The sequence below is a fragment of the Lissotriton helveticus genome, chromosome 4_1, assembly GCF_964261635.1.
Source record: "Lissotriton helveticus chromosome 4_1, aLisHel1.1, whole genome shotgun sequence".
Taxonomy (NCBI): Eukaryota; Metazoa; Chordata; class Amphibia; order Caudata; family Salamandridae; genus Lissotriton; species Lissotriton helveticus.
The window spans coordinates 1,471,431,731-1,471,440,962 of NC_136063.1; positions in this window are offsets into that span (position 1 = coordinate 1,471,431,731).

The following is a 9,232-nucleotide window of genomic DNA, read 5'->3' on the forward strand; positions in this document are numbered from 1 at the left end:
TGCAAGGACTACAATCGCCTTTTTGGCAAAGATTCGAGGAGGGTGGCCGAGGCGGACAAAAGGCGGCTATGGTTGCGCATCCGCACAAAAGTTAACTCTGTGGGGGGGACCCAGCGCTCCGTGGACGAACTCAAAAATCGGTGGTATGACCTCAGAGGGAGGTCAAAGGAGAGGATAGCGGAGAGGCTGGGGGAGCGTGTTGCGACAGGTGGAGGGGAGCCCACTGTCCCACCGAATACACCACTGGAGGACCGTGTGGAGGACACAATTAATCCACAGGCATGCGTGTGTGTGACACAGCTTGACTCCTCCCGACCCACACAGGACACACCAGGTAAGTGCCATGCGACTGCGATTCCCTGTCCCCTAACAATGTCCAATACTCCAGAGCCTCCCATATCAAAGCCCAGACATGTAGCCAAAGCACACCACTAAAGCCCTAATGCATTGTGGGACATGTAGTCTGACCACATTTACCATCTTCCCCCATTAAGCCACACATGTTTAGTGAGAGTCAATCCTGCAGCCAGTCAGGGAATGGTAGTCTGCATGCATGTAGGAAGTCCAAATGGGTAAGAAACATGTCACTAATCAACGTCCACTTTACATCACAGGTGGCGCAGAAGTCCCAAGCACTGACAGCGATGGCCTGGTCATGGACATCACGGAGGACACAGAGGGAGATGCGAATCTCTCCCCACAGCCCGGACCATCTGTGCAAGCTCCCGCACCAGCGCAAATCACACCACCTGCCCCTGTGGCCAGTGCCACCCCTGTGCCAGCACGCGCTGCAGTAGCTCTGCCTGTCACACAGTCCCCAGTGGGACAAGCTACACCAGCTCCAGTTCACCAACCAACCCGCCGCCCTGCGGCTGTGAGGAACCAGTCCAGCGGAGTGGTGAGGGGTCAGCGCTCCAACATTTCCCGTGCTGGTAGGGGGCTGAATCTGCAAGCAGGTGGGCTATCCATCGAGCGCAGGATGCTGCATGTGCATCAGACACAGGCACATCATCTTGGGGCCATCCACCTGCAACTGGACAAGACTGCCCGGAATGTTGCATTGATGTCCGAGCGGATGACAGCTGCCATGGAGGCCAACACACAGGCCATTATCAGGCAGCGGGAACTAAATCGCCGCAGGCACCGCCAACTGCTGACCCGCCTGTCGGCGTACACGCACTCGAATTACATAATCGGCAACGCTACCTCGCAGCTCTTGCGACGCTCCTTGGCAATGCAGGTCCAAATGGTCCAGTGCTGCCAGGACGTCGCGACAGCACTAGAGCATGTGGCTACTGCAGTCCAGGCCATGCAGGCTGCCAACCATGGCCGGGAGGGTGGGGGGGACAACACAAGTGAGGCTACATCCAGCCATAGCAGCCAGTCCATCCCTCCGGTGGTAGCACCCCGCCGCAGCAGCAGGCCCTCTGCTGGCTCACGTCCTAATCAGGAGGACGATGGGGAAAGGAGGCTGGGAGCATCTGCCCGGAGGCGGCATTGAACATTGACATTGACTTGAGGGGCCATGCTGCTGGTACAAGCATGCCCTCCTGAAGGACAGGCATATTACGCAATATGTCAGTGATGTACAAGTTAGCTGAATGCCAAGTTTATTGTACTTTAACAAATACAATTGGTTTGACTACCTTAATCTGACTCATGTCATTCTTAATGTCCTCATGCATGAGTCAAGTAATGGGTGTGGGGAGTGGGTGCATTAGAAATGGTTCATGCAGATTTCGTTACGGCGCCTATGCCCCTCTGCGGGATTTTCCCCGCGTGCGTGACGCATATGAGCAGGTGGCTGGTTGTCCCCTTCTGACTCACTGCCAGATATGTCAACAGGGATCCTGCGCTTGGTAGCAATGTTGTGAAGGATCGCACACACGGCCACGATGCGGCAGCAGACCTCAGGATCGTATTTCATGGCCCCACCTGTCTTGTGCAGTATGCGGAACCTGCTTTTCAACAGGCCAAATGTCCTCTCAATACAGTTCCTTGTGCGAATGTGTGATGCATTAAATCGCCGTTGCTGTGGTGTTGCAGGGTTGAGGTATGGGGTGAGGAGGTACTCACGGAGAGCATAGCCGCTGTCACCTATATGCAAGGAGCAGAGGGTGAGTGGCTGTTCTGCGCAGCTACGTGATCACAATGTACACATTTGGGGCATGTGTACTTACCTAGTAGGTGTCCTTCCCCAAAGTCTCCCCTGGCCAGTCGTGTGTGGATGCCGCTGTGCCTGAAGATGAAGGAGTCATGTGTGCTCCCCGGGTACTGTGCCACAATGTCCGTGATTATTGTTTTGGCATTGCACACCATCTGGATGTTGAGGGAGTGGTAGCTCTTCCGGTTGCGGTACATGTACTCCGTCTCAGCAGGTGGGCAAATATGGACGTGCGTACAGTCAATGCATCCAATGACGTGTGGAAATTGTGCTAAATTGTAAAACTGCAGCTTTGTATCATTGAGGTCCTGTTGGCTAGTGGGGAATGATATATAGTGGTGTAGCCGGGTCAGCATTGCCTCCAGGAAACTCCTTAGGCAGCGGGACATGGTGGGCTGGGATATCCCCCCTGCAACTGCGACCATCCCCTGGAAGCTTCCAGAGGCCAGGAGGTGCAGGCAGCACAATACCTGCACATGTGTGGGCACGGCATTGGTCCTCCTTGTAGGGTGCTGCATCAGGGGGTCTAGGTCCCGGATGAGCTTGATTATCATAGCCCCACTCAGGCGGTACTTGGCATTGATTTGCTCCCTGGTTTGGCCCAGAAGGGTGACCCGCTGGCGGAATATCCGCTCCTGTATCCTCCGTCTGTTGCGTGCAGCTCGCTGCAGCCTACGCCGCCTCACCAGCATGTAAAGTCCAGGCATTGTGGGAATCCCCAGGCTCCAGCTGCACCTCCTTAAATGTGTTTGGTCTGCCCTGCACCTGTTGGGTGTGACCTAACTGTTTTTTGAAGAAAAAAAAAATTTCAGAACTGGTTACCACCTGATTTGAGTTCTTCTTAATTTGCGCGTCGCAAATAGCGATTTCCTCGTTTTTCGCTGTTAGCGAATTTTCATGAATGGCAATTGCGAGTTTTTAGCGACTTCGCAATTAAAAACGCAGGATCCGAGGCTTCTCGCTATTTCCGATTCGCAAATGACCATCCTCCAGGATTCTGCGAATTTAATAGCGAATTCGCTATTTTTTATTTGCGACTTCGCTATTATGGTTGTTTGAGTTTCTTGAATTCCTTCCCGTCAAATTGCGAGTGCAATAGCGAATTCGCAGCTATTGCGAGCGCAATTTGGCTTCATGAATCTAGCTGATAGTTTATTAAATAAAACAAGACCAAAATGACAAGAATCCAATATGTAGTACTTTAGATATGAATTTTTAAAGGCTAAACTGTAAAATAGCGCCAAGAAGCAATAAGCACTTACTTGGGTTATCTGGTCATGCCAGACTGGGACAAACTCAAAAGTTTAGGCTGACGGTGATGGAGCGCTTGCCAGACACAGGGACCCAGTGAGGAGCACTGGTCAAAAGTACCTTGACCTGGGTTGCATCGACGTTGAAGTGATGTGGGATGCAATCGATACTTCCGAGTGTTGGATAATTATTATCCTGATTGTCGCAACAGCAATTATGCGGTGTCTTTGATGAGCGCAGGGACTGCATTGAGGCCGCTGTCGATGGAAATGCGAAGACAAGAACCTCACACACTGCTGGTTCAGAAGGCAGAACAGAGTCTCCAAGCAATGCAGAGGCAACAATGCGCTGGTTCTGGTCCCAGAAACAGAGGTCAATGCTCGGGTTCTGGTTAGGCAATCTGGGGAGATGCGCCAATTTTGATCCACGCACCGGCACCGAGTTGAGAGCAGATGCGTAAGTTTCACTAGAGGAAACCACTTAGCCTCACGTCCAAGGGTCCAGGACTGGGTTGGCACCACTTGGCAGGGCAGACTCACAGATGGCAGAGTCTGGGTGCAGTAGCTGGAGAGTTTAAAGGTTTTATGTTCCTAACACTTCAGATCAGGAAGCAAGCCAGCAAGCCTTTGGACTCACTCTGGGTGCAGGTGATGCTGGTCCAGTCCTTCTTACCAAGGCAGGAGAACAGTAGGCAGCAGGGTAGTACAGCAAGGCAGGAGTCCAGCAAGCAGCAGTCCTTCAGCAGCACAGCAGTCCTTCTTCCTGGTAGAGTCTTCACTGTTACAGAAGTGTACTGAATTGGTGCTGTTAGAGGTTCAGTACGAATACCCAGTTTGGACTCTGAAGTAGGGGAGACTTCGAAGAAATGTCTGTGAAGTGGAGAGAGGTCCTCACTTCCTGCCCTGTCTCGAGGCTCAGTACAGGGGGTATGCAGCCCTTTGTGTGGGGACAGCTGTCACCCTCCCCAGGCATGTATCAGAGACAGGCAGCAGGCACCAAATGGCTAAAGTAAGAATATGCCATCTTTCTGAAAGTATAATCAGGTAAATTGGGCAACCCCATACACCCTTGGAGGTTTGGGTATTTTAAAGATTCTATCAGGTAACAGAGCCTGCAAGGGATTTTGTTTAAAACAAATGATCAAACTCCATTAGGAGCAATCAATTTAGAGTGCCCTAAATAGTGACCTCATAGATATGAATCATACAAATCAATTACAAATATCAAAAACTGTATATATGAAAACAAATCAGTGTATCAATAATTGAAAAACAGAACACGAGTGTAAACTTCATTAGTCAGAATTTTTATAAATATATAACGTACAGGCTACAAAAACACAATTGAAAAATCACAAGCACACCAAGATGGCGGACTGAGGACGCCGCCGTGCAGTCGCAGCTGTGAGCAGATCCCTACTCCTTGCTAACCAGGCGTTTTATGGATACGGAGTTTCGTGTTTGAGGATGGCTACGGAGGCTACGGAATTGCAGAAAGAACTTACCCAAACTCCATGCTAACCCGGCATCTAACCCGGCATCTAAGGCGTGTTTGCTGACTTGCTGTGGGGTCGGTCGGACGGACGGACGGAGTGGTAACAGGCTGGCGAGACAGAGGAACTGGATGTGGGCTGGCGGTGCTCGAGGTGTTCGAGGGCTGAATTGCTGACACACCCACGGGAAGTGCCGTATGTTGAACGGTTGTGCAGGCAGGTTAAAGCGTGGAAGCCTCAGATCTTACTCGGTGAGCTTGCTGACACATCGGGAGGCGGACTGGAGAGATAGAAAACCAGACATGGACTAAACGAGGGGATTAGAATCGGAATTGGAATTGAGGTTTTTACCGGCATTGGCAGCAGTTGCAGCATATATTTCTGTTTGCCTGGCTCCTGTTTTTGTGACTCTTGTGACTCTTGTGATTTCCTAACGAAGTAAAGAAAGGGGTGGTTTTGGACACATGCAGCGGCTGTTCCAGATTTACCTCTTGGTCTTACGGCACCTGATCCCGCGGCTCGCTGGAGGCTCCACACGCGGCTGGTCCGGTTTAGATCAGAGACGTTGGTTTGAGACGCCGTCTAACGGAGTTCAGGTGAGCGTGGACCCACCGTCAAGTAAGTGTTCACAAATGGCTCCTAAAATCTATCGGACGGACACTAGGGCTAATAAGTATAATGTCTTAGAGGAAGGTGACGCGACAGTGGTTACAGACACGACTCTGAAGCATAGTACTCTTAAATCCAATGCTGTGACACCAATGTCTAAAGCTGCTAAAACAACTGCTGCTTCTATCTCTACTGGTGCCTCCTCTACAACTAAAGAAATGCTTAATACCACTGTAACTCCATTGGTCCCGGGTAAACAAGTACTACGACCCCCCTTCTTGGTTATACCAACGCTTGGGTCTGCTAACAATTCCTCTGAAGAAGTAACTAAGAACCCAATCAGCACGGATCCTGCGAATGGTGCTAACAAGGGTGAAGGGGTCATAGTCGTCTCTCCATCTGTTCAGGGAGAGGGCACCCCCATTGGAAATTGTAGATGAAGAAATATCCGTAGACGAAGCTAATGGTCCGGGGAAGGCTCCTTCTACCTGCCTAACGGAATCTCTTTCTCCTGTCACAGAGACTATTGTAAACTCTCCAGAATTATCTGAAACCGGCTCCCTTCAGGAAAACTCGTATGTGGATGAGAATGGAGATATAGAGGACGAAGTGTCGAACGAGGAATACGAGGAGCTGAGTGAAACTGCCCCTATATCCGGCAATACTGTACTCTTTAACTGCAAGGTCAAACCTAAACCTAAATCAAAGAATAAAATGAAGACCAAAAAAAAGGCAAAGTACTGGGTCTACAGAATTCATCAGTACCGATTCTATTGCCGGCAGTAAAGAAATCGCTTCTTGCTGAAAAAAGCCCCCTTAGGAAATGGATTCAAGCCAAAGGGTTGATAAAGAGCATGACACTTCGGCTTTCTGGGGTAAGCTCACCTGAACAAGAGATTACTCCTGTCTCTGCAACACCTATTGAGGATATCTCTATAGTAAAGGATACTTTAAAGCAGCCCGTATCGGATTTGATTACCACAGCATCGCAAAAGACTGTAATATCTAACCATTTGGCTAACATTTTGAGAGCTTCAGATGCCCCAGAAAATGCTGTCATCCGGTTGGAACTAACTACTAAGAAAACTCTCCCTAATAGCTCAACGGTGTTGGAGGACGTAGAAGATATCACCTCTTCTGCTGGTACTAGCCCTCTAACCCTACTAGAAGGAGTTGACAATACTAGCAATACTAGTAACACTAGCATCAGTGGGACTTTGGAGGTAGAGATGGGAAACACGAACTCGCCATTTGATAATATTCTACAGATTCTGGCTAGCAATAGGAAGGAGGCGCAGGAACATTTTTTTAAATTAAGGGAGGACAATACCAGATTGCAGAACTCCTTACTGGATATTGATGTAAAGATGGGCGGGATGACGCAGGAAATTGGGGATCTACAACAGCGTGTGGTTAGGATAGAGGAAGGAGCGGCAGGAATGAGCACTGTGGTTAGCCAACATGATGACAAGCTTTTAGCACTGCAGTTAAAAGTTGTGGATCTTGAAAACCGCCAAAGGCGGTCCAATCTTAGGCTTTTTGGTATTCCCGAAGGGGTTGAGGGGGGGGGGGGACCGGAGGGCATTTATGGTTGGGTTATTGCAGAAGGCCTTCACAGATCTTTTAGATTGGGATTGGGACTCTCAGTTGCAGAGAGTCCATAGGTTACCAATAACCCAGAGAAATAAACATAACAAATTTCCTTGCCCATTCCTAATCCACTTCGGGAACCATCTGTTAAGGCAGGCTGTTTCCTTAAAAGCAAGGCCTAATCAGCCATTTACGGTACGAGAACTTTCTTTTTTCGTTAAGTCGGACCTCAGTAAGGCCACAATGGACAGAAGATGGCAATTAAGCAATAAATTGATCCATTTAAGGCCCTAGGGGGACTAGCATATCTGCAGGAACCGGCTAGGCTAAAAGTCATTAAGGGAGGCCACACTCATTTCTTTATAGATGTACGGGAAGCTGAGGAGTTTTTAGCCTCATTCTCGTAACTGAGAGAGATACTATCTGAAGTAAAACTTTGTTTATTTATTTTTTTATTTTTTATTTTTGGTTTGGCAAGGAGTGGGTGAAGCCACAGGCTGCTTCTTGGGGTCACTGCCACCACAGCAGCAGAAAGATGTCATTGGGGGGGGGGTGCTCTCTCGTCGGAGGAGGGAGAGGGCAGGCGGGTTGGGGCTGAAGGGTGGGGAGGGTAGGTGGAGGGGGGGTTTGTCTGAAAAAAGCTTCACAGGAAAATAAAAAACCAGAGCAGCTGAAGAGAAAAGCACTAGGTATTATAAAATTACAGATTGATAGGATTGACAGGACACATGTAATCTTTTTCTATCTTAAATGCCTCGAATAAAATGTCTAGCCTGGAACGTTGCTGGTTTGAATAGTAAGAAGAAAAGACGTTTGGTTCGGGAAGAAATAGCTTTGTATATGCCCAACTTTGTTTTTTTATCCGATACACATGTTGCCTATGCAGATAGGAACATTTTGGCCCACCTGGGGTATGAGGTAATAATCTGCTCGACATTTAATGCATCAATAAGGGGGGTTGCCATTCTAAAAGATAAACGTTTTAAGGTTGAAGTTGGAAAGAGCAAATTCGATAAGAAAGGGAGGTGGGCTATTGTTCAATTATTGATCGAAAAAAGTAAATATGTTTTTTGTGTAGTTTATGGATCTAATTTTGATGATGCTTATATTTTTGATGAGTTGAATGTAGAACTGCTGCAGTGGGTAGGTGAATTAATTATAATGGGTGACTTCAATTGCATAATGGACTACAAGATTGACACTACGAGGAGAAACGCCCTTTTTCGAATGCGGAGAACTAGGGCAGCCATTTCAGAGTTAGGGCATATTCACAATATTAAAGATGTTTGGCGATCCATTTTTCTACACATATTACTCTGCCCCTCATAGGCTTTGTTCACGTATCGATATGGTTTGGGCATCTGATAGGGTAATCAGCATTAGTACTATTGAATTCTGCCCTAGAATCAATTCCGATCATAATCCCATAATATTAACTTTTAATACCGAAAAGAACCATATAACACCTCGTATTTTTTCTTTTCCCAGGCATTTATTTACCAACACATTATTTATTTCACAACTTAAGTTACACATTGTAGACTTCATCAAGCTTAACCTTAATTCTACAACATGCCTTATGGTATGGGATTCTTGCAAAGCTAGTATTCGGGGCTTTACTCAACAATTTCTGTATCACCAAAATTCTGAACTTCGTAGAAAAAACAATGCCTTGGTTAATAATATACTCTCGGCTGAATTACTATTGGCAGAGGCTTTGGGTCGACAGGCCACGAATACAATAGAATTGGAATTACAATTAGGACGCTTGAAGTCTGCCCTAAAAACTATCTTTTGGGACAAGAGTAGTATATAATTACATAAATTCCAAGTGACACAGTATGAGAGTGGAGATAAAGTTGGAAAACTATTAGCTTATAAAATAGCTGATGATCGAGCTAATACTCTGATTAAAAATTTAAGGGTCCCTAATAATACTATAATTGACCAACCAACTCAAATTCTAGAACACTTTGTTGCATTTTACAAAAAATTATATACCCCAGAAAATTATACTACAGTAGCGGCAATCCAGAATTATCTAGATAATTTTCTAGAAAAGCCTGACCTTCCAGAGAGGGAACAACTATCTGATTCTATTAGCATATCTGAAATTAAGGAGGCAA